This window comes from Bos grunniens, chromosome 28, assembly GCF_055505025.1.
Source record: "Bos grunniens cultivar Pamir isolate PY7600 chromosome 28, Bosgru_T2T1.0, whole genome shotgun sequence".
Taxonomy (NCBI): Eukaryota; Metazoa; Chordata; class Mammalia; order Artiodactyla; family Bovidae; genus Bos; species Bos grunniens.
In genome coordinates this window covers 43,365,829-43,387,343 of record NC_141192.1, presented here as the reverse complement: position 1 = coordinate 43,387,343, position 21,515 = coordinate 43,365,829, and the positions used below count along the sequence as shown (strand labels likewise).

The 21,515-nt window shown below is 71.2% G+C and overlaps 10 non-coding genes across 10 annotated transcripts; all 10 read right to left on the bottom strand.

Annotated features, from left to right (window-relative positions):
* Nucleotides 1–764: 764 nt before the first annotated feature.
* Nucleotides 765–883, bottom strand: LOC147343233 (5S ribosomal RNA). The gene has a single exon (XR_015157267.1). It is a non-coding gene; the product is annotated as a 5S ribosomal RNA (ribosomal RNA).
* A 2,035-nt stretch (nucleotides 884–2,918) lies between these two features.
* LOC147343232 (5S ribosomal RNA) lies at nucleotides 2,919–3,037 on the bottom strand. The gene has a single exon (XR_015157266.1). It is a non-coding gene; the product is annotated as a 5S ribosomal RNA (ribosomal RNA).
* Nucleotides 3,038–5,072: 2,035 nt separating this feature from the next.
* Nucleotides 5,073–5,191, bottom strand: LOC147343231 (5S ribosomal RNA). Its single transcript, XR_015157265.1, has one exon. It is a non-coding gene; the product is annotated as a 5S ribosomal RNA (ribosomal RNA).
* Nucleotides 5,192–7,216: 2,025 nt separating this feature from the next.
* LOC147343230 (5S ribosomal RNA) lies at nucleotides 7,217–7,334 on the bottom strand. Its single transcript, XR_015157230.1, has one exon. It is a non-coding gene; the product is annotated as a 5S ribosomal RNA (ribosomal RNA).
* A 2,010-nt stretch (nucleotides 7,335–9,344) lies between these two features.
* Nucleotides 9,345–9,463, bottom strand: LOC147343229 (5S ribosomal RNA). The gene has a single exon (XR_015157264.1). It is a non-coding gene; the product is annotated as a 5S ribosomal RNA (ribosomal RNA).
* A 2,043-nt stretch (nucleotides 9,464–11,506) lies between these two features.
* LOC147343228 (5S ribosomal RNA) lies at nucleotides 11,507–11,625 on the bottom strand. The gene has a single exon (XR_015157263.1). It is a non-coding gene; the product is annotated as a 5S ribosomal RNA (ribosomal RNA).
* Nucleotides 11,626–13,652: 2,027 nt separating this feature from the next.
* LOC147343227 (5S ribosomal RNA) lies at nucleotides 13,653–13,771 on the bottom strand. Its single transcript, XR_015157261.1, has one exon. It is a non-coding gene; the product is annotated as a 5S ribosomal RNA (ribosomal RNA).
* Nucleotides 13,772–15,810: 2,039 nt separating this feature from the next.
* Nucleotides 15,811–15,929, bottom strand: LOC147343226 (5S ribosomal RNA). The gene has a single exon (XR_015157260.1). It is a non-coding gene; the product is annotated as a 5S ribosomal RNA (ribosomal RNA).
* Nucleotides 15,930–17,968: 2,039 nt separating this feature from the next.
* Nucleotides 17,969–18,087, bottom strand: LOC147343225 (5S ribosomal RNA). Its single transcript, XR_015157258.1, has one exon. It is a non-coding gene; the product is annotated as a 5S ribosomal RNA (ribosomal RNA).
* A 2,038-nt stretch (nucleotides 18,088–20,125) lies between these two features.
* On the bottom strand, nucleotides 20,126–20,244 carry LOC147343224 (5S ribosomal RNA). Its single transcript, XR_015157257.1, has one exon. It is a non-coding gene; the product is annotated as a 5S ribosomal RNA (ribosomal RNA).
* Between the last annotated feature and the right edge of the window lie 1,271 nt (nucleotides 20,245–21,515).

Sequence of the window (21,515 nt, the reverse complement as noted above, 5' to 3'; positions counted from 1 at the left end):
CTCGCATCCGAGGTCTCAAAGGTCCCCTTCGGCTTGGCCACCTACGGCGAGACCCAGCCCCCGCCCCCAGGCCAGAGGGTGAGTGCGTGAGAGTGTGTGTGTGAGTGTGTCGGTGGGCGACGGTGGGGTCCGGTCGACTGGGGGCCGGGGGGAACCCAGATGGAGGGGACAGGGTGTGGCGGCCGGGGGTTTGGAAGTCTGTGTGGTCCTCTTGCTGTCTGTCTCTCTCTCTCCCTGTTTCTCCGTCTCCCTTACCTGTGGTCTCCGGCTCTTGACCTTTCTCGGCGGCGGTGGGGCGGGGTGTGTGTGTGCGTGACTGTTTTGTGTGTGTGTGTGTGTGAGTGTTGTGCGCACGCGCCTGCGGGAGACCCAGCGGTTGCCTGCGAGGATGCGTCGAGGGGTGGGGCTGGGGACGGGCCGGGGGCTGCGGCTGCGGCGGGGGCTGGGGCCGGGGCCCCGCCCAGAAGTGCCTGAGGCCTGCCAAGGGAGCCCCAGAGAGAGAGCACCCCCTCCACCCCCGCCCTCGCCGGTCCTCTGGTTTCCTGGAAGTCGAATGCGGAGGGGCTCGCGGGCCGCCCGGAGGCAACCCAGGTCTGCAGCGGGAGTCGGGGCCCCGGCCACCCACCCCGGGAGGGGCTGGAAGGCAGGCGACCGCTCTGAGCGCGCTGGGGTGCGAGGGGCCAGCGGCAGGTGGGGCTTGCGGGGGTGGGGGGCGGGCGCTAAAGGAGAGGGGAGGCAAAAAAAAAAAGAAAGAAAGAAAGAAAAGCCTACAGCACCCGGTATTCCCAGGCGGTCTCCCATCCAAGTACTAACCAGGCCCGACCCTGCTTAGCTTCCGAGATCAGACGAGATCGGGCGCGTTCAGGGTGGTATGGCCGTAGACGGGGGCGGCTGCCGCCGGGCGCCCTAAGAGCCCTGCGCTGCGCCTGCCTTTCGCTCCGACCTGCCGCTCGGGCCAGCCGGCCGCAGCTCTCCACGGAGCGCGCGCTGCACTTGAGCTGCACGACCCGCGACCGGAGTCCCGGCGGCCGTGTGGCCGGCCGACGCCGCTCCGCCCCCCGCACACCGCCACCCCCGGCCAGCACCCGCCTGGCCCGGCCCGGGGACCACGGGGCTTCCGGGACCCGGGACCCTGGACCCGGAGCAGCCGGCCCGGCATGCCTGCGGCGGATCGGGCGTGGGGTGGGGTGGGGTGGGGTGGGGTGGGGTGGGGTGAGGGGCGCGGAGGGGTGAGGCGGGGCGGAGGTCTTGGCGCTCTCTCACCCTGGGACCCTCCAGGCCCGGCCCCGCTCGGAAGCCGCCGCCCCCCTCAGCCACCTCTCCCCCCTCCCCGCCCCGCCCCCCTCCCCCCGCCTCCTCCCCCCCCCCCCCCCCACCACCCCACCAAGGCCTTCGCTGCTCAGGGCCACGTGGCCCCGGAGCTCTCTGGCTTCGGGGCCCGCTGGGGCCCGCGGTCCTCTGAGCCTCCTGCGGGCCTGTGCGCAGCCCAGCCGTGGCCCTGAGCGCCCATCCTGCCCGGCACCTGCCCGGTGCCCAAAGCCACCTGGAGCCACCAGCGCGGTGAACCAAGAGCTCGTCCGCCCCGCCCCTTCGCCCTCCCGAGGCCCCCCTTGCCCCCACGCCGCCCTCCAAGCACAGGACCTTCCGGAGGGAGCAGACGAACGACATGCAGCACACGGACAGACACACAGACACTCGCAGGCACCCACGCCACGTGAGACAGCCGGCCGGCGCCAGCGCGGCAGCCAGGGCCACAGCCATAGCACCCGTGGGAGGCCGGGGGTCAGGAGAGACAGAGACAGAAAGAGATGAAGGTTCAGAGACACACTCCCAAGACGGCGCGAGGCAGATGCAGACAGACAGACAGACAGACAGACAGACACGAGCGCGCAGGCACACACGGGGAGGGAGAGACAGAGAGAGGGAGACACCGAGCGACTGACAGAGAGACGGAGAACGGGAGACGGACAGGGGACAGGGGATGGCATCCGCTCCGAGATAGACACACTGGCACAGACCGTGACACACCTCAGAGAGAGGCCGTGCGGCAGAAGCAGCTTCCCTAAGGGAGGGGGCGTCAGCCTTGGGCCGGCGGGCCCCGGCTGGACGCAGCGCCCTGGGGCTGGCAATCACCCGTGGGGACCCCCGGACTTCCTCGCATCCGAGGTCTCAAAGGTCCCCTTCGGCTTGGCCACCTAAGGCGAGACCCAGCCCCCGCCCCCAGGCCAGAGGGTGAGTGCGTGAGAGTGTGTGTGTGAGTGTGTCGGTGGGCGACGGTGGGGTCTGGTCGACTGGGGGCCGGGGGGAACCCAGAATGGAGGGGACAGGGTGTGGCGGCCGGGGGTTTGGAAGTCTGTGTGGTCCTCTTGCTGTCTGTCTCTCTCTCTCCCTGTTTCTCCGTTCTCCCTTACCTGTGGTCTCCGGCTCTTGACCTTTCTCGGCGGCGGTGGGGCGGGGTGTGTGTGTGCGTGACTGTTTTGTGTGTGTGTGTGTGTGAGTGTTGTGCGCGCGCGCCTGCGGGAGACCCAGCGGTTGCCTGCGAGGATGCGTCGAGGGGTGGGGCTGGGGACGGGCCGGGGGCTGCGGCTGCGGCGGGGGCTGGGGCCGGGGCCCCGCCCAGAAGTGCCTGAGGCCTGCCAAGGGAGCCCCAGAGAGAGAGCACCCCCTCCACCCCCGCCCTCGCCGGTCCTCTGGTTTCCTGGAAGTCGAATGCGGAGGGGCTCGCGGGCCGCCCGGAGGCAACCCAGGTCTGCAGCGGGAGTCGGGGCCCCGGCCACCCACCCCGGGAGGGGCTGGAAGGCAGGCGACCGCTCTGAGCGCGCTGGGGTGCGAGGGGCCAGCGGCAGGTGGGGCTTGCGGGGGTGGGGGGCGGCGCTAAAGGAGAGGGGAGGCAAAAAAAAAAAAAAGAAAGAAAGAAAAGCCTACAGCACCCGGTATTCCCAGGCGGTCTCCCATCCAAGTACTAACCAGGCCCGACCCTGCTTAGCTTCCGAGATCAGACGAGATCGGGCGCGTTCAGGGTGGTATGGCCGTAGACGGGGGCGGCTGCCGCCGGGCGCCCTAAGAGCCCTGCGCTGCGCCTGCCTTTCGCTCCGACCTGCCGCTCGGGCCAGCCGGCCGCAGCTCCCCACGGAGCGCGCGCTGCACTTGAGCTGCACGACCCGCGACCGGAGTCCCGGCGGCCGTGTGGCCGGCCGACGCCGCTCCGCCCCCCGCACACCGCCACCCCCGGCCAGCACCCGCCTGGCCCGGCCCGGGGGACCACGGGGCTTCCGGGACCCGGGACCCTGGACCCGGAGCAGCCGGCCCGGCATGCCTGCGGCGGATCGGGCGTGGGGTGGGGTGGGGTGGGGTGGGGTGGGTGGGGTGAGGGGCGCGGAGGGGTGAGGCGGGGCGGAGGTCTTGGCGCTCTCTCACCCTGGGACCCTCCAGGCCCGGCCCCGCTCGGAAGCCGCCGCCCCCCTCAGCCACCTCTCCCCCCTCCCCGCCCCGCCCCCCTCCCCCCGCCTCTCCCCCCCCCCCCCCCCCCCGCCACCCCACCAAGGCCTTCGCTGCTCAGGGCCACGTGGCCCCGGAGCTCTCTGGCTTCGGGGCCCGCTGGGGCCCGCGGTCCTCTGAGCCTCCTGCGGGCCTGTGCGCAGCCCAGCCGTGGCCCTGAGCGCCCATCCTGCCCGGCACCTGCCCGGTGCCCAAAGCCACCTGGAGCCACCAGCGCGGTGAACCAAGAGCTCGTCCGCCCCGCCCCTTCGCCCTCCCGAGGCCCCCCTTGCCCCACGCCGCCCTCCAAGCACAGGACCTTCCGGAGGGAGCAGACGAACGACATGCAGGCACACGGACAGACACACAGACACTCGCAGGCACCCACGCCACGTGAGACAGCCGGCCGGCGCCAGCGCGGCAGCCAGGGCCACAGCCATAGCACCCGTGGGAGGCCGGGGGTCAGGAGAGACAGAGACAGAAAGAGATGAAGGTTCAGAGACACACTCCCAAGACGGCGCGAGGCAGATGCAGACAGACAGACAGACAGACAGACAGACAGACACGAGCGCGCAGGCACACACGGGAGGGAGAGACAGAGAGAGGGAGACACCGAGCGACTGACAGAGAGACGGAGAACGGGAGACGGACAGGGGACAGGGGATGGCATCCGCTCCGAGATAGACACACTGGCACAGACCGTGACACACCTCAGAGAGAGGCCGTGCGGCAGAAGCAGCTTCCCTAAGGGAGGGGGCGTCAGCCTTGGGCCGGCGGGCCCCGGCTGGACGCAGCGCCCTGGGGCTGGCAATCACCCGTGGGGACCCCCGGACTTCCTCGCATCCGAGGTCTCAAAGGTCCCCTTCGGCTTGGCCACCTACGGCGAGACCCAGCCCCCGCCCCCAGGCCAGAGGGTGAGTGCGTGAGAGTGTGTGTGGAGTGTCGGTGGGCGACGGTGGGGTCCGGTCGACTGGGGGCCGGGGGGAACCCAGAATGGAGGGGACAGGGTGTGGCGGCCGGGGGTTTGGAAGTCTGTGTGGTCCTCTTGCTGTCTGTCTCTCTCTCTCCTGTTTCTCCGTCTCCCTTACCTGTGGTCTCCGGCTCTTGACCTTTCTCGGCGGCGGTGGGGCGGGGTGTGTGTGTGCGTGACTGTTTTGTGTGTGTGTGTGTGTGAGTGTTGTGCGCGCGCGCCTGCGGGAGACCCAGCGGTTGCCTGCGAGGATGCGTCGAGGGGTGGGGCTGGGGACGGGCCGGGGGCTGCGGCTGCGGCGGGGGCTGGGGCCGGGGCCCCGCCCAGAAGTGCCTGAGGCCTGCCAAGGGAGCCCCAGAGAGAGAGCACCCCCTCCACCCCCGCCCTCGCCGGTCCTCTGGTTTCCTGGAAGTCGAATGCGGAGGGGCTCGCGGGCCGCCCGGAGGCAACCCAGGTCTGCAGCGGGGAGTCGGGGCCCCGGCCACCCACCCCGGGAGGGGCTGGAAGGCAGGCGACCGCTCTGAGCGCGCTGGGGTGCGAGGGGCCAGCGGCAGGTGGGGCTTGCGGGGGTGGGGGCGGGCGCTAAAGGAGAGGGGAGGCAAAAAAAAAAAAAGAAAGAAAGAAAAGCCTACAGCACCCGGTATTCCCAGGCGGTCTCCCATCCAAGTACTAACCAGGCCCGACCCTGCTTAGCTTCCGAGATCAGACGAGATCGGGCGCGTTCAGGGTGGTATGGCCGTAGACGGGGGCGGCTGCCGCCGGGCGCCCTAAGAGCCCTGCGCTGCGCCTGCCTTTCGCTCCGACCTGCCGCTCGGGCCAGCCGGCCGCAGCTCTCCACGGAGCGCGCGCTGCACTTGAGCTGCACGACCCGCGACCGGAGTCCCGGCGGCCGTGTGGCCGGCCGACGCCGCTCCGCCCCCGCACACCGCCACCCCCGGCCAGCACCCGCCTGGCCCGGCCCGGGGGACCACGGGGCTTCCGGGACCCGGGACCCTGGACCCGGAGCAGCCGGCCCGGCATGCCTGCGGCGGATCGGGCGTGGGGTGGGGTGGGGTGGGGTGGGGTGGGGTGGGGTGAGGGGCGCGGAGGGGTGAGGCGGGGCGGAGGTCTTGGCGCTCTCTCACCCTGGGACCCTCCAGGCCCGGCCCCGCTCGGAGGCCGCCGCCCCCTCAGCCACCTCTCCCCCCTCCCCGCGCCGCCCCCCTCCCCCCGCCTCCCCCCCCCCCCCGCCACCCCACCAAGGCCTTCGCTGCTCAGGGCCACGTGGCCCCGGAGCTCTCTGGCTTCGGGGCCCGCTGGGGCCCGCGGTCCTCTGAGCCTCCTGCGGGCCTGTGCGCAGCCAGACGTGGCCCTGAGCGCCCATCCTGCCCGGCACCTGCCCGGTGCCCAAAGCCACCTGGAGCCACCAGCGCGGTGAACCAAGAGCTCGTCCGCCCCGCCCCTTCGCCCTCCCGAGGCCCCCTTGCCCCCACGCCACCCTCCAAGCACAGGACCTTCCGGAGGGAGCAGACGAGCGACATGCAGGCACACGGACAGACACACAGACACTCGCAGGCACCCACGCCACGTGAGACAGCCGGCCGGCGCCAGCGCGGCAGCCAGGGCCACAGCCATAGCACCCGTGGGAGGCCGGGGGTCAGGAGAGACAGAGACAGAAAGAGATGAAGGTTCAGAGACACACTCCCAAGACGGCGCGAGGCAGATGCAGACAGACAGACAGACAGACAGACAGACACGAGCGCGCAGGCACACACGGGGAGGGAGAGACAGAGAGAGGGAGACACCGAGCGACTGACAGAGAGACGGAGAACGGGAGACAGACAGGGACAGGGGATGGCATCCGCTCCGAGATAGACACACTGGCACAGACCGTGACACACCTCAGAGAGAGGCCGTGCGGCAGAAGCAGCTTCCCTAAGGGAGGGGGCGTCAGCCTTGGGCCGGCGGGCCCCGGCTGGACGCAGCGCCCTGGGGCTGGCAATCACCCGTGGGGACCCCCGGACTTCCTCGCATCCGAGGTCTCAAAGGTCCCCTTCGGCTTGGCCACCTACGGCGAAACCCAGCCCCCGCCCCCAGGCCAGAGGGTGAGTGCGTGAGAGTGTGTGTGTGAGTGTCGGTGGGCGACGGTGGGGTCCGGTCGACTGGGGGCCGGGGGAAACCCAGAATGGAGGGGACAGGGTGTGGCGGCCGGGGGTTTGGAAGTCTGTGTGGTCCTCTTGCTGTCTGTCTCTCTCTCTCCCTGTTTCTCCGTCTCCCTTACCTGTGGTCTCCGGCTCTTGACCTTTCTCGGCGGCGGTGGGGCGGGGTGTGTGTGTGCGTGACTGTTTTTGTGTGTGTGTGTGTGTGAGTGTTTGTGCGCGCGCGCCTGCGGGAGACCCAGCGGTTGCCTGCGAGGATGCGTCGAGGGGTGGGGCTGGGGACGGGCCGGGGGCTGCGGCTGCGGCGGGGGCTGGGGCCGGGGCCCCGCCCAGAAGTGCCTGAGGCCTGCCAAGGGAGCCCCAGAGAGAGAGCACCCCCTCCACCCCCGCCCTCGCCGGTCCTCTGGTTTCCTGGAAGTCGAATGCGGAGGGCTCGCGGGCCGCCCGGAGGCAACCCAGGTCTGCAGCGGGAGTCGGGGCCCCGGCCACCCACCCCCGGGAGGGCTGGAAGGCAGGCGACCGCTCTGAGCGCGCTGGGGTGCGAGGGGCCAGCGGCAGGTGGGGCTTGCGGGGGTGGGGGACGGGCGCTAAAGGAGCGGGGAGGCAAAAAAAAAAAAAAGAAAGAAAGAAAAGCCTACAGCACCCGGTATTCCCAGGCGGTCTCCCATCCAAGTACTAACCAGGCCCGACCCTGCTTAGCTTCCGAGATCAGACAAGATCGGGCGCGTTCAGGGTGTATGGCCGTAGACGGGGGCGGCTGCCGCCGGGCGCCCTAAGAGCCCTGCGCTGCGCCTGCCTTTCGCTCCGACCTGCCGCTCGGCCAGCCGGCCGCAGCTCTCCACGGAGCGCGCGCTGCACTTGAGCTGCACGACCCGCGACCGGAGTCCCGGCGGCCGTGTGGCCGGCCGACGCCGCTCCGCCCCCGCACACCGCCACCCCCGGCCAGCACCCGCCTGGCCCGGCCCGGGGGACCACGGGGCTTCCGGGACCCGGGACCCTGGACCCGGAGCAGCCGGCCCGGCATGCCTGGGCGGATCGGGCGTGGGGTGGGGTGGGGTGGGGTGGGGTGGGGTGGGGTGAGGGGCGCGGAGGGGTGAGGCGGGCGGAGGTCTTGGCGCTCTCTCACCCTGGGACCCTCCAGGCCCGGCCCCGCTCGGAGGCCGCCGCCCCCCTCAGCCACCTCTCCCCCCTCCCCGCGCCGCCCCCCTCCCCCCGCCTCCCCCCCCCCCCCCCCCCGCCACCCCACCAAGGCCTTCGCTGCTCAGGGCCACGTGGCCCCGGAGCTCTCTGGCTTCGGGCCCGCTGGGGCCCGCGGTCCTCTGAGCCTCCTGCGGGCCTGTGCGCAGCCCAGACGTGGCCCTGAGCGCCCATCCTGCCCGGCACCTGCCCGGTGCCCAAAGCCACCTGGAGCCACCAGCGCGGTGAACCAAGAGCTCGTCCGCCCCGCCCCTTCGCCCTCCCGAGGCCCCCCTTGCCCCCACGCCACCCTCCAAGCACAGGACCTTCCGGAGGGAGCAGACGAGCGACATGCAGGCACACGGACAGACACACAGACACTCGCAGGCACCCACGCCACGTGAGACAGCCGGCCGGCGCCAGCGCGGCAGCCAGGGCCACAGCCATAGCACCCGTGGGAGGCCGGGGGTCAGGAGAGACAGAGACAGAAAGAGATGAAGGTTCAGAGACACACTCCCAAGACGGCGCGAGGCAGATGCAGACAGACAGACAGACAGACAGACAGACAGACACGAGCGCGCAGGCACACACGGGGAGGGAGAGACAGAGAGAGGGAGACACCGAGCGACTGACAGAGAGACGGAGAACGGGAGACAGACAGGGGACAGGGGATGGCATCCGCTCCGAGATAGACACACTGGCACAGACCGTGACACACCTCAGAGAGAGGCCGTGCGGCAGAAGCAGCTTCCCTAAGGGAGGGGGCGTCAGCCTTGGGCCGGCGGGCCCGGCTGGACGCAGCGCCCTGGGCTGGCAATCACCCGTGGGGACCCCCGGACTTCCTCGCATCCGAGGTCTCAAAGGTCCCCTTCGGCTTGGCCACCTACGGCGAAACCCAGCCCCCGCCCCCAGGCCAGAGGGTGAGTGCGTGAGAGTGTGTGTGTGAGTGTCGGTGGGCGACGGTGGGGTCCGGTCGACTGGGGTGGGGACAGGGTGTGGCGGCCGGGGGTTTGGAAGTCTGTGTGGTCCTCTTGCTGTCTGTCTCTCTCTCTCCCTGTTTCTCCGTCTCCCTTACCTGTGGTCTCCGGCTCTTGACCTTCCTCGGCGGCGGTGGGGCGGGGTGTGTGTGTGCGTGACTGTTTTGTGTGTGTGTGTGTGTGAGTGTTGTGCGCGCGCGCCTGCGGGAGACCCAGCGGTTGCCTGCGAGGATGCGTCGAGGGGTGGGGCTGGGGACGGGCCGGGGGCTGCGGCTGCGGCGGGGGCTGGGGCCGGGGCCCCGCCCAGAAGTGCCTGAGGCCTGCCAAGGGAGCCCCAGAGAGAGAGCACCCCCTCCACCCCCGCCCTCGCCGGTCCTCTGGTTTCCTGGAAGTCGAATGCGGAGGGGCTCGCGGGCCGCCCGGAGGCAACCCAGGTCTGCAGCGGGAGTCGGGGCCCCGGCCACCCACCCCGGGAGGGGCTGGAAGGCAGGCGACCGCTCTGAGCGCGCTGGGGTGCGAGGGGCCAGCGGCAGGTGGGGCTTGCGGGGTGGGGGACGGGCGCTAAAGGAGCGGGGAGGCAAAAAAAAAAAAAAAGAAAGAAAGAAAAGCCTACAGCACCCGGTATTCCCAGGCGGTCTCCCATCCAAGTACTAACCAGGCCCGACCCTGCTTAGCTTCCGAGATCAGACGAGATCGGGCGCGTTCAGGGTGGTATGGCCGTAGACGGGGGCGGCTGCCGCCGGGCGCCCTAAGAGCCCTGCGCTGCGCCTGCCTTTCGCTCCGACCTGCCGCTCGGGCCAGCCGGCCGCAGCTCCCCACGGAGCGCGCGCTGCACTTGAGCTGCACGACCCGCGACCGGAGTCCCGGCGGCCGTGTGGCCGGCCGACGCCGCTCCGCCCCCCGCACACCGCCACCCCCGGCCAGCACCCGCCTGGCCCGGCCCGGGGGACCACGGGGCTTCCGGGACCCGGGACCCTGGACCCGGAGCAGCCGGCCCGGCATGCCTGCGCGGATCGGGCGTGGGGTGGGGTGGGGTGGGGTGGGGTGGGGTGGGGTGAGGGGCGCGGAGGGGTGAGGCGGGGCGGAGGTCTTGGCGCTCTCTCACCCTGGGACCCTCCAGGCCCGGCCCCGCTCGGAAGCCGCCGCCCCCCTCAGCCACCTCTCCCCCCCTCCCCGCCCCGCCCCCCTCCCCCCGCCTCCCTCCCCCCCCCCCCCCCCCCGCCACCCCACCAAGGCCTTCGCTGCTCAGGGCCACGTGGCCCCGGAGCTCTCTGGCTTCGGGGCCCGCTGGGGCCCGCGGTCCTCTGAGCCTCCTGCGGGCCTGTGCGCAGCCCAGCCGTGGCCCTGAGCGCCCATCCTGCCCGGCACCTGCCCGGTGCCCAAAGCCACCTGGAGCCACCAGCGCGGTGAACCAAGAGCTCGTCCGCCCCGCCCCTTCGCCCTCCCGAGGCCCCCCTTGCCCCCACGCCGCCCTCCAAGCACAGGACCTTCCGGAGGGAGCAGACGAACGACATGCAGGCACACGGACAGACACACAGACACTCGCAGGCACCCACGCCACGTGAGACAGCCGGCCGGCGCCAGCGCGGCAGCCAGGGCCACAGCCATAGCACCCGTGGGAGGCCGGGGGTCAGGAGAGACAGAGACAGAAAGAGATGAAGGTTCAGAGACACACTCCCAAGACGGCGCGAGGCAGATGCAGACAGACAGACAGACAGACAGACAGACAGACACGAGCGCGCAGGCACACACGGGGAGGGAGAGACAGAGAGAGGGAGACACCGAGCGACTGACAGAGAGACGGAGAACGGGAGACGGACAGGGGACAGGGGATGGCATCCGCTCCGAGATAGACACACTGGCACAGACCGTGACACACCTCAGAGAGAGGCCGTGCGGCAGAAGCAGCTTCCCTAAGGGAGGGGGCGTCAGCCTTGGGCCGGCGGGCCCCGGCTGGACGCAGCGCCCTGGGGCTGGCAATCACCCGTGGGGACCCCCGGACTTCCTCGCATCCGAGGTCTCAAAGGTCCCCTTCGGCTTGGCCACCTACGGCGAGACCCAGCCCCCGCCCCCAGGCCAGAGGGTGAGTGCGTGAGAGTGTGTGTGTGAGTGTGTCGGTGGGCGACGGTGGGGTCCGGTCGACTGGGGGCCGGGGGAACCCAGAATGGAGGGGACAGGGTGTGGCGGCCGGGGGTTTGGAAGTCTGTGTGGTCCTCTTGCTGTCTGTCTCTCTCTCTCCCTGTTTCTCCGTCTCCCTTACCTGTGGTCTCCGGCTCTTGACCTTTCTCGGCGGCGGTGGGGCGGGGTGTGTGTGTGCGTGACTGTTTTGTGTGTGTGTGTGTGTGAGTGTTGTGCGCGCGCGCCTGCGGGAGACCCAGCGGTTGCCTGCGAGGATGCGTCGAGGGGTGGGCTGGGGACGGGCCGGGGGCTGCGGCTGCGGCGGGGGCTGGGGCCGGGGCCCCGCCCAGAAGTGCCTGAGGCCTGCCAAGGGAGCCCCAGAGAGAGAGCACCCCCTCCACCCCCGCCCTCGCCGGTCCTCTGGTTTCCTGGAAGTCGAATGCGGAGGGGCTCGCGGGCCGCCCGGAGGCAACCCAGGTCTGCAGCGGGAGTCGGGGCCCCGGCCACCCACCCCGGGAGGGGCTGGAAGGCAGGCGACCGCTCTGAGCGCGCTGGGGTGCGAGGGGCCAGCGGCAGGTGGGGCTTGCGGGGGTGGGGGGCGGGCGCTAAAGGAGAGGGGAGGCAAAAAAAAAAAAAAAGAAAGAAAGAAAAGCCTACAGCACCCGGTATTCCCAGGCGGTCTCCCATCCAAGTACTAACCAGGCCCGACCCTGCTTAGCTTCCGAGATCAGACGAGATCGGGCGCGTTCAGGGTGGTATGGCCGTAGACGGGGGCAGCTGCCGCCGGGCGCCCTAAGAGCCCTGCGCTGCGCCTGCCTTTCGCTCCGACCTGCCGCTCGGGCCAGCCGGCCGCAGCTCCCCACGGAGCGCGCGCTGCACTTGAGCTGCACGACCCGCGACCGGAGTCCCGGCGGCCGTGTGGCCGGCCGACGCCGCTCCGCCCCCCGCACACCGCCACCCCCGGCCAGCACCCGCCTGGCCCGGCCCGGGGGACCACGGGGCTTCCGGGACCCGGGACCCTGGACCCGGAGCAGCCGGCCCGGCATGCCTGCGGCGGATCGGGCGTGGGGTGGGGTGGGGTGGGGTGAGGGGCGCGGAGGGGTGAGGCGGGGCGGAGGTCTTGGCGCTCTCTCACCCTGGGACCCTCCAGGCCCGGCCCCGCTCGGAAGCCGCCGCCCCCCTCAGCCACCTCTCCCCCCTCCCCGCCCCGCCCCCCTCCCCCCGCCTCCTCCCCCCCCCCCCCCCCCCGCCACCCCACCAAGGCCTTCGCTGCTCAGGGCCACGTGGCCCCGGAGCTCTCTGGCTTCGGGGCCCGCTGGGGCCCGCGGTCCTCTGAGCCTCCTGCGGGCCTGTGCGCAGCCCAGCCGTGGCCCTGAGCGCCCATCCTGCCCGGCACCTGCCCGGTGCCCAAAGCCACCTGGAGCCACCAGCGCGGTGAACCAAGAGCTCGTCCGCCCCGCCCCTTCGCCCTCCCGAGGCCCCCCTTGCCCCCACGCCGCCCTCCAAGCACAGGACCTTCCGGAGGGAGCAGACGAACGACATGCAGGCACACGGACAGACACACAGACACTCGCAGGCACCCACGCCACGTGAGACAGCCGGCCGGCGCCAGCGCGGCAGCCAGGGCCACAGCCATAGCACCCGTGGGAGGCCGGGGGTCAGGAGAGACAGAGACAGAAAGAGATGAAGGTTCAGAGACACACTCCCAAGACGGCGCGAGGCAGATGCAGACAGACAGACAGACAGACAGACAGACAGACACGAGCGCGCAGGCACACACGGGGAGGGAGAGACAGAGAGAGGGAGACACCGAGCGACTGACAGAGAGACGGAGAACGGGAGACGGACAGGGGACAGGGGATGGCATCCGCTCCGAGATAGACACACTGGCACAGACCGTGACACACCTCAGAGAGAGGCCGTGCGGCAGAAGCAGCTTCCCTAAGGGAGGGGGCGTCAGCCTTGGGCCGGCGGGCCCCGGCTGGACGCAGCGCCCTGGGGCTGGCAATCACCCGTGGGGACCCCCGGACTTCCTCGCATCCGAGGTCTCAAAGGTCCCCTTCGGCTTGGCCACCTACGGCGAAACCCAGCCCCCGCCCCCAGGCCAGAGGGTGAGTGCGTGAGAGTGTGTGTGTGAGTGTCGGTGGGCGACGGTGGGGTCCGGTCGACTGGGGGCCGGGGGAAACCCAGAATGGAGGGGACAGGGTGTGGCGGCCGGGGGTTTGGAAGTCTGTGTGGTCCTCTTGCTGTCTGTCTCTCTCTCTCCCTGTTTCTCCGTCTCCCTTACCTGTGGTCTCCGGCTCTTGACCTTTCTCGGCGGCGGTGGGGCGGGGTGTGTGTGTGCGTGACTGTTTTGTGTGTGTGTGTGTGTGAGTGTTGTGCGCGCGCGCCTGCGGGAGACCCAGCGGTTGCCTGCGAGGATGCGTCGAGGGGTGGGGCTGGGGACGGGCCGGGGGCTGCGGCTGCGGCGGGGGCTGGGGCCGGGGCCCCGCCCAGAAGTGCCTGAGGCCTGCCAAGGGAGCCCCAGAGAGAGAGCACCCCCTCCACCCCCGCCCTCGCCGGTCCTCTGGTTTCCTGGAAGTCGAATGCGGAGGGGCTCGCGGGCCGCCCGGAGGCAACCCAGGTCTGCAGCGGGAGTCGGGGCCCCGGCCACCCACCCCGGGAGGGGCTGGAAGGCAGGCGACCGCTCTGAGCGCGCTGGGGTGCGAGGGGCCAGCGGCAGGTGGGGCTTGCGGGGGTGGGGGACGGGCGCTAAAGGAGCGGGGAGGCAAAAAAAAAAAAAAAGAAAGAAAGAAAAGCCTACAGCACCCGGTATTCCCAGGCGGTCTCCCATCCAAGTACTAACCAGGCCCGACCCTGCTTAGCTTCCGAGATCAGACGAGATCGGGCGCGTTCAGGGTGGTATGGCCGTAGACGGGGCGGCTGCCGCCGGGCGCCCTAAGAGCCCTGCGCTGCGCCTGCCTTTCGCTCCGACCTGCCGCTCGGGCCAGCCGGCCGCAGCTCTCCACGGAGCGCGCGCTGCACTTGAGCTGCACGACCCGGCGACCGGAGTCCCGGCGGCCGTGTGGCCGGCCGACGCCGCTCCGCCCCCCGCACACCGCCACCCCCGGCCAGCACCCGCCTGGCCCGGCCCGGGGGACCACGGGGCTTCCGGGACCCGGGACCCTGGACCCGGAGCAGCCGGCCCGGCATGCCTGCGGCGGATCGGGCGTGGGGTGGGGTGGGGTGGGGTGGGGTGGGGTGGGGTGAGGGGCGCGGAGGGGTGAGGCGGGGCGGAGGTCTTGGCGCTCTCTCACCCTGGGACCCTCCAGGCCCGGCCCCGCTCGGAGGCCGCCGCCCCCCTCAGCCACCTCTCCCCCCTCCCCCGCCGCCCCCCCTCCCCCCGCCTCCCCCCCCCCCCCCCCCCCGCCGCCACCCCACCAAGGCCTTCGCTGCTCAGGGCCACGTGGCCCCGGAGCTCTCTGGCTTCGGGGCCCGCTGGGGCCCGCGGTCCTCTGAGCCTCCTGCGGGCCTGTGCGCAGCCCAGACGTGGCCCTGAGCGCCCATCCTGCCCGGCACCTGCCCGGTGCCCAAAGCCACCTGGAGCCACCAGCGCGGTGAACCAAGAGCTCGTCCGCCCCGCCCCTTCGCCCTCCCGAGGCCCCCCTTGCCCCCACGCCACCCTCCAAGCACAGGACCTTCCGGAGGGAGCAGACGAGCGACATGCAGGCACACGGACAGACACACAGACACTCGCAGGCACCCACGCCACGTGAGACAGCCGGCCGGCGCCAGCGCGGCAGCCAGGGCCACAGCCATAGCACCCGTGGGAGGCCGGGGGGTCAGGAGAGACAGAGACAGAAAGAGATGAAGGTTCAGAGACACACTCCCAAGACGGCGCGAGGCAGATGCAGACAGACAGACAGACAGACAGACAGACACGAGCGCGCAGGCACACACGGGAGGGAGAGACAGAGAGAGGGAGACACCGAGCGACTGACAGAGAGACGGAGAACGGGAGACAGACAGGGGACAGGGGATGGCATCCGCTCCGAGATAGACACACTGGCACAGACCGTGACACACCTCAGAGAGAGGCCGTGCGGCAGAAGCAGCTTCCCTAAGGGAGGGGGCGTCAGCCTTGGGCCGGCGGGCCCCGGCTGGACGCAGCGCCCTGGGGCTGGCAATCACCCGTGGGGACCCCCGGACTTCCTCGCATCCGAGGTCTCAAAGGTCCCCTTCGGCTTGGCCACCTACGGCGAAACCCAGCCCCCGCCCCCAGGCCAGAGGGTGAGTGCGTGAGAGTGTGTGTGTGAGTGTCGGTGGGCGACGGTGGGGTCCGGTCGACTGGGGGCCGGGGGAAACCCAGAATGGAGGGGACAGGGTGTGGCGGCCGGGGGTTTGGAAGTCTGTGTGGTCCTCTTGCTGTCTGTCTCTCTCTCTCCCTGTTTCTCCGTCTCCCTTACCTGTGGTCTCCGGCTCTTGACCTTTCTCGGCGGCGGTGGGGCGGGGTGTGTGTGTGCGTGACTGTTTTGTGTGTGTGTGTGTGTGTGAGTGTTGTGCGCGCGCGCCTGCGGGAGACCCAGCGGTTGCCTGCGAGGATGCGTCGAGGGGTGGGGCTGGGGACGGGCCGGGGGCTGCGGCTGCGGCGGGGGCTGGGGCCGGGGCCCCGCCCAGAAGTGCCTGAGGCCTGCCAAGGGAGCCCCAGAGAGAGAGCACCCCCTCCACCCCCGCCCTCGCCGGTCCTCTGGTTTCCTGGAAGTCGAATGCGGAGGGGCTCGCGGGCCGCCCGGAGGCAACCCAGGTCTGCAGCGGGAGTCGGGGCCCCGGCCACCCACCCCGGGGAGGGGCTGGAAGGCAGGCGACCGCTCTGAGCGCGCTGGGGTGCGAGGGGCCAGCGGCAGGTGGGGCTTGCGGGGGTGGGGGGCGGGCGCTAAAGGAGAGGGAGGCAAAAAAAAAAAAAAAAAGAAAGAAAAGCCTACAGCACCCGGTATTCCCAGGCGGTCTCCCATCCAAGTACTAACCAGGCCCGACCCTGCTTAGCTTCCGAGATCAGACGAGATCGGGCGCGTTCAGGGTGGTATGGCCGTAGACGGGGGCAGCTGCCGCCGGGCGCCCTAAGAGCCCTGCGCTGCGCCTGCCTTTCGCTCCGACCTGCCGCTCGGGCCAGCCGGCCGCAGCTCCCCACGGAGCGCGCGCTGCACTTGAGCTGCACGACCCGCGACCGGAGTCCCGGCGGCCGTGTGGCCGGCCGACGCCGCTCCGCCCCCCGCACACCGCCACCCCCGGCCAGCACCCGCCTGGCCCGGCCCGGGGGACCACGGGGCTTCCGGGACCCGGGACCCTGGACCCGGAGCAGCCGGCCCGGCATGCCTGCGGCGGATCGGGCGTGGGGTGGGGTGGGGTGGGGTGGGGTGGGGTGGGGTGAGGGGCGCGGAGGGGTGAGGCGGGGCGGAGGTCTTGGCGCTCTCTCACCCTGGGACCCTCCAGGCCCGGCCCCGCTCGGAAGCCGCCGCCCCCCTCAGCCACCTCTCCCCCCTCCCCGCCCCGCCCCCCTCCCCCCGCCTCCTCCCCCCCCCCCCCCCCCACCACCCCACCAAGGCCTTCGCTGCTCAGGGCCACGTGGCCCCGGAGCTCTCTGGCTTCGGGGCCCGCTGGGGCCCGCGGTCCTCTGAGCCTCCTGCGGGCCTGTGCGCAGCCCAGCCGTGGCCCCTGAGCGCCCATCCTGCCCGGCACCTGCCCGGTGCCCAAAGCCACCTGGAGCCACCAGCGCGGTGAACCAAGAGCTCGTCCGCCCCGCCCCTTCGCCCTCCCGAGGCCCCCCTTGCCCCCACGCCGCCCTCCAAGCACAGGACCTTCCGGAGGGAGCAGACGAACGACATGCAGGCACACGGACAGACACACAGACACTCGCAGGCACCCACGCCACGTGAGACAGCCGGCCGGCGCCAGCGCGGCAGCCAGGGCCACAGCCATAGCACCCGTGGGAGGCCGGGGGTCAGGAGAGACAGAGACAGAAAGAGATGAAGGTTCAGAGACACACTCCCAAGACGGCGCGAGGCAGATGCAGACAGACAGACAGACAGACAGACAGACAGACACGAGCGCGCAGGCACACACGGGGAGGGAGAGACAGAGAGAGGGAGACACCGAGCGACTGACAGAGAGACGGAGAACGGGAGACGGACAGGGGACAGGGGATGGCATCCGCTCCGAGATAGACACACTGGCACAGACCGTGACACACCTCAGAGAGAGGCCGTGCGGCAGAAGCAGCTTCCCTAAGGGAGGGGGCGTCAGCCTTGGGCCGGCGGGCCCCGGCTGGACGCAGCGCCCTGGGGCTGGCAATCACCCGTGGGGACCCCCGGACTTCCTCGCATCCGAGGTCTCAAAGGTCCCCTTCGGCTTGGCCACCTACGGCGAAACCCAGCCCCCGCCCCCAGGCCAGAGGGTGAGTGCGTGAGAGTGTGTGTGTGAGTGTCGGTGGGCGACGGTGGGGTCCGGTCGACTGGGGGCCGGGGGAAACCCAGAATGGAGGGGACAGGGTGTGGCGGCCGGGGGTTTGGAAGTCTGTGTGGTCCTCTTGCTGTCTGTCTCTCTCTCTCCCTGTTTCTCCGTCTCCCTTACCTGTGGTCTCCGGCTCTTGACCTTTCTCGGCGGCGGTGGGGCGGGGTGTGTGTGTGCGTGACTGTTTTGTGTGTGTGTGTGTGTGAGTGTTGTGCGCGCGCGCCTGCGGGAGACCCAGCGGTTGCCTGCGAGGATGCGTCGAGGGGTGGGGCTGGGGACGGGCCGGGGGCTGCGGCTGCGGCGGGGGCTGGGGCCGGGGCCCCGCCCAGAAGTGCCTGAGGCCTGCCAAGGGAGCCCCAGAGAGAGAGCACCCCCTCCACCCCCGCCCTCGCCGGTCCTCTGGTTTCCTGGAAGTCGAATGCGGAGGGGCTCGCGGGCCGCCCGGAGGCAACCCAGGTCTGCAGCGGGAGTCGGGGCCCCGGCCACCCACCCCGGGAGGGGCTGGAAGGCAGGCGACCGCTCTGAGCGCGCTGGGGTGCGAGGGGCCAGCGGCAGGTGGGGCTTGCGGGGGTGGGGGACGGGCGCTAAAGGAGCGGGAGGCAAAAAAAAAAAAAGAAAGAAAGAAAAGCCTACAGCACCCGGTATTCCCAGGCGGTCTCCCATCCAAGTACTAACCAGGCCCGACCCTGCTTAGCTTCCGAGATCAGACGAGATCGGGCGCGTTCAGGGTGGTATGGCCGTAGACGGGGGCGGCTGCCGCCGGGCGCCCTAAGAGCCCTGCGCTGCGCCTGCCTTTCGCTCCGACCTGCCGCTCGGGCCAGCCGGCCGCAGCTCTCCACGGAGCGCGCGCTGCACTTGAGCTGCACGACCCGCGACCGGAGTCCCGGCGGCCGTGTGGCCGGCCGACGCCGCTCCGCCCCCCGCACACCGCCACCCCCGGCCAGCACCCGCCTGGCCCGGCCCGGGGGACCACGGGGCTTCCGGGACCCGGGACCCTGGACCCGGAGCAGCCGGCCCGGCATGCCTGCGGCGGATCGGGCGTGGGGTGGGGTGGGGTGGGGTGGGGTGGGGTGGGGTGAGGGGCGCGGAGGGGTGAGGCGGGGCGGAGGTCTTGGCGCTCTCTCACCCTGGGACCCTCCAGGCCCGGCCCCGCTCGGAGGCCGCCGCCCCCCTCAGCCACCTCTCCCCCCTCCCCGCGCCGCCCCCTCCCCCCGCCTCCCCCCCCCCCCCCCCGCCGCCACCCACCAAGGCCTTCGCTGCTCAGGGCCACGTGGCCCCGGAGCTCTCTGGCTTCGGGGCCCGCTGGGGCCCGCGGTCCTCTGAGCCTCCTGCGGGCCTGTGCGCAGCCCAGACGTGGCCCTGAGCGCCCATCCTGCCCGGCACCTGCCCGGTGCCCAAAGCCACCTGGAGCCACCAGCGCGGTGAACCAAGAGCTCGTCCGCCCCGCCCCTTCGCCCTCCCGAGGCCCCCCTTGCCCCCACGCCACCCTCCAAGCACAGGACCTTCCGGAGGGAGCAGACGAGCGACATGCAGGCACACGGACAGACACACAGACACTCGCAGGCACCCACGCCACGTGAGACAGCCGGCCGGCGCCAGCGCGGCAGCCAGGGCCACAGCCATAGCACCCGTGGGAGGCCGGGGGTCAGGAGAGACAGAGACAGAAAGAGATGAAGGTTCAGAGACACACTCCCAAGACGGCGCGAGGCAGATGCAGACAGACAGACAGACAGACAGACAGACAGACACGAGCGCGCAGGCACACACGGGGAGGGAGAGACAGAGAGAGGGAGACACCGAGCGACTGACAGAGAGACGGAGAACGGGAGACAGACAGGGGACAGGGGATGGCATCCGCTCCGAGATAGACACACTGGCACAGACCGTGACACACCTCAGAGAGAGGCCGTGCGGCAGAAGCAGCTTCCCTAAGGGAGGGGGCGTCAGCCTTGGGCCGGCGGGCCCCGGCTGGACGCAGCGCCCTGGGGCTGGCAATCACCCGTGGGGACCCCCGACTTCCTCGCATCCGAGGTCTCAAAGGTCCCCTTCGGCTTGGCCACCTACGGCGAAACCCAGCCCCCGCCCCCAGGCCAGAGGGTGAGTGCGTGAGAGTGTGTGTGTGAGTGTCGGTGGGCGACGGTGGGGTCCGGTCGACTGGGGGCCGGGGGAAACCCAGAATGGAGGGGACAGGGTGTGGCGGCCGGGGGTTTGGAAGTCTGTGTGGTCCTCTTGCTGTCTGTCTCTCTCTCTCCCTGTTTCTCCGTCTCCCTTACCTGTGGTCTCCGGCTCTTGACCTTTCTCGGCGGCGGTGGGGCGGGGTGTGTGTGTGCGTGACTGTTTTGTGTGTGTGTGTGTGTGTGAGTGTTGTGCGCGCGCGCCTGCGGGAGACCCAGCGGTTGCCTGCGAGGATGCGTCGAGGGGTGGGGCTGGGGACGGGCCGGGGGCTGCGGCTGCGGCGGGGGCTGGGGCCGGGGCCCCGCCCAGAAGTGCCTGAGGCCTGCCAAGGGAGCCCCAGAGAGAGAGCACCCCCTCCACCCCCGCCCTCGCCGGTCCTCTGGTTTCCTGGAAGTCGAATGCGGAGGGGCTCGCGGGCCGCCCGGAGGCAACCCAGGTCTGCAGCGGGAGTCGGGGCCCCGGCCACCCACCCCGGGAGGGGCTGGAAGGCAGGCGACCGCTCTGAGCGCGCTGGGGTGCGAGGGGCCAGCGGCAGGTGGGGCTTGCGGGGGTGGGGGACGGGCGCTAAAGGAGCGGGGAGGCAAAAAAAAAAAAAAGAAAGAAAGAAAAGCCTACAGCACCCGGTATTCCCAGGCGGTCTCCCATCCAAGTACTAACCAGGCCCGACCCTGCTTAGCTTCCGAGATCAGACGAGATCGGGCGCGTTCAGGGTGGTATGGCCGTAGACGGGGGCGGCTGCCGCCGGGCGCCCTAAGAGCCCTGCGCTGCGCCTGCCTTTCGCTCCGACCTGCCGCTCGGGCCAGCCGGCCGCAGCTCCCCACGGAGCGCGCGCTGCACTTGAGCTGCACGACCCGCGACCGGAGTCCCGGCGGCCGTGTGGCCGGCCGACGCCGCTCCGCCCCCCGCACACCGCCACCCCCGGCCAGCACCCGCCTGGCCCGGCCCGGGGGACCACGGGGCTTCCGGGACCCGGGACCCTGGACCCGGAGCAGCCGGCCCGGCATGCCTGCGGCGGATCGGGCGTGGGGTGGGGTGGGGTGGGGTGGGGTGGGGTGGGGTGAGGGGCGCGGAGGGGTGAGGCGGGGCGGAGGTCTTGGCGCTCTCTCACCCTGGGACCCTCCAGGCCCGGCCCCGCTCGGAGGCCGCCGCCCCCCTCAGCCACCTCTCCCCCTCCCCGCGCCGCCCCCCTCCCCCCGCCTCCCCCCCCCCCCCCCCCGCCGCCACCCCACCAAGGCCTTCGCTGCTCAGGGCCACGTGGCCCCGGAGCTCTCTGGCTTCGGGGCCCGCTGGGGCCCGCGGTCCTCTGAGCCTCCTGCGGGCCTGTGCGCAGCCCAGACGTGGCCCTGAGCGCCCATCCTGCCCGGCACCTGCCCGGTGCCCAAAGCCACCTGGAGCCACCAGCGCGGTGAACCAAGAGCTCGTCCGCCCCGCCCCTTCGCCCTCCCGAGGCCCCCCTTGCCCCCACGCCACCCTCCAAGCACAGGACCTTCCGGAGGGAGCAGACGAGCGACATGCAGGCACACGGACAGACACACAGACACTCGCAGGCACCCACGCCACGTGAGACAGCCGGCCGGCGCCAGCGCGGCAGCCAGGGCCACAGCCATAGCACCCGTGGGAGGCCGGGGGTCAGGAGAGACAGAGACAGAAAGAGATGAAGGTTCAGAGACACACTCCCAAGACGGCGCGAGGCAGATGCAGACAGACAGACAGACAGACAGACAGACAGACACGAGCGCGCAGGCACACACGGGGAGGGAGAGACAGAGAGAGGGAGACACCGAGCGACTGACAGAGAGACGGAGAACGGGAGACAGACAGGGGACAGGGGATGGCATCCGCTCCGAGATAGACACACTGGCACAGACCGTGACACACCTCAGAGAGAGGCCGTGCGGCAGAAGCAGCTTCCCTAAGGGAGGGGGCGTCAGCCTTGGGCCGGCGGGCCCCGGCTGGACGCAGCGCCCTGGGGCTGGCAATCACCCGTGGGGACCCCCG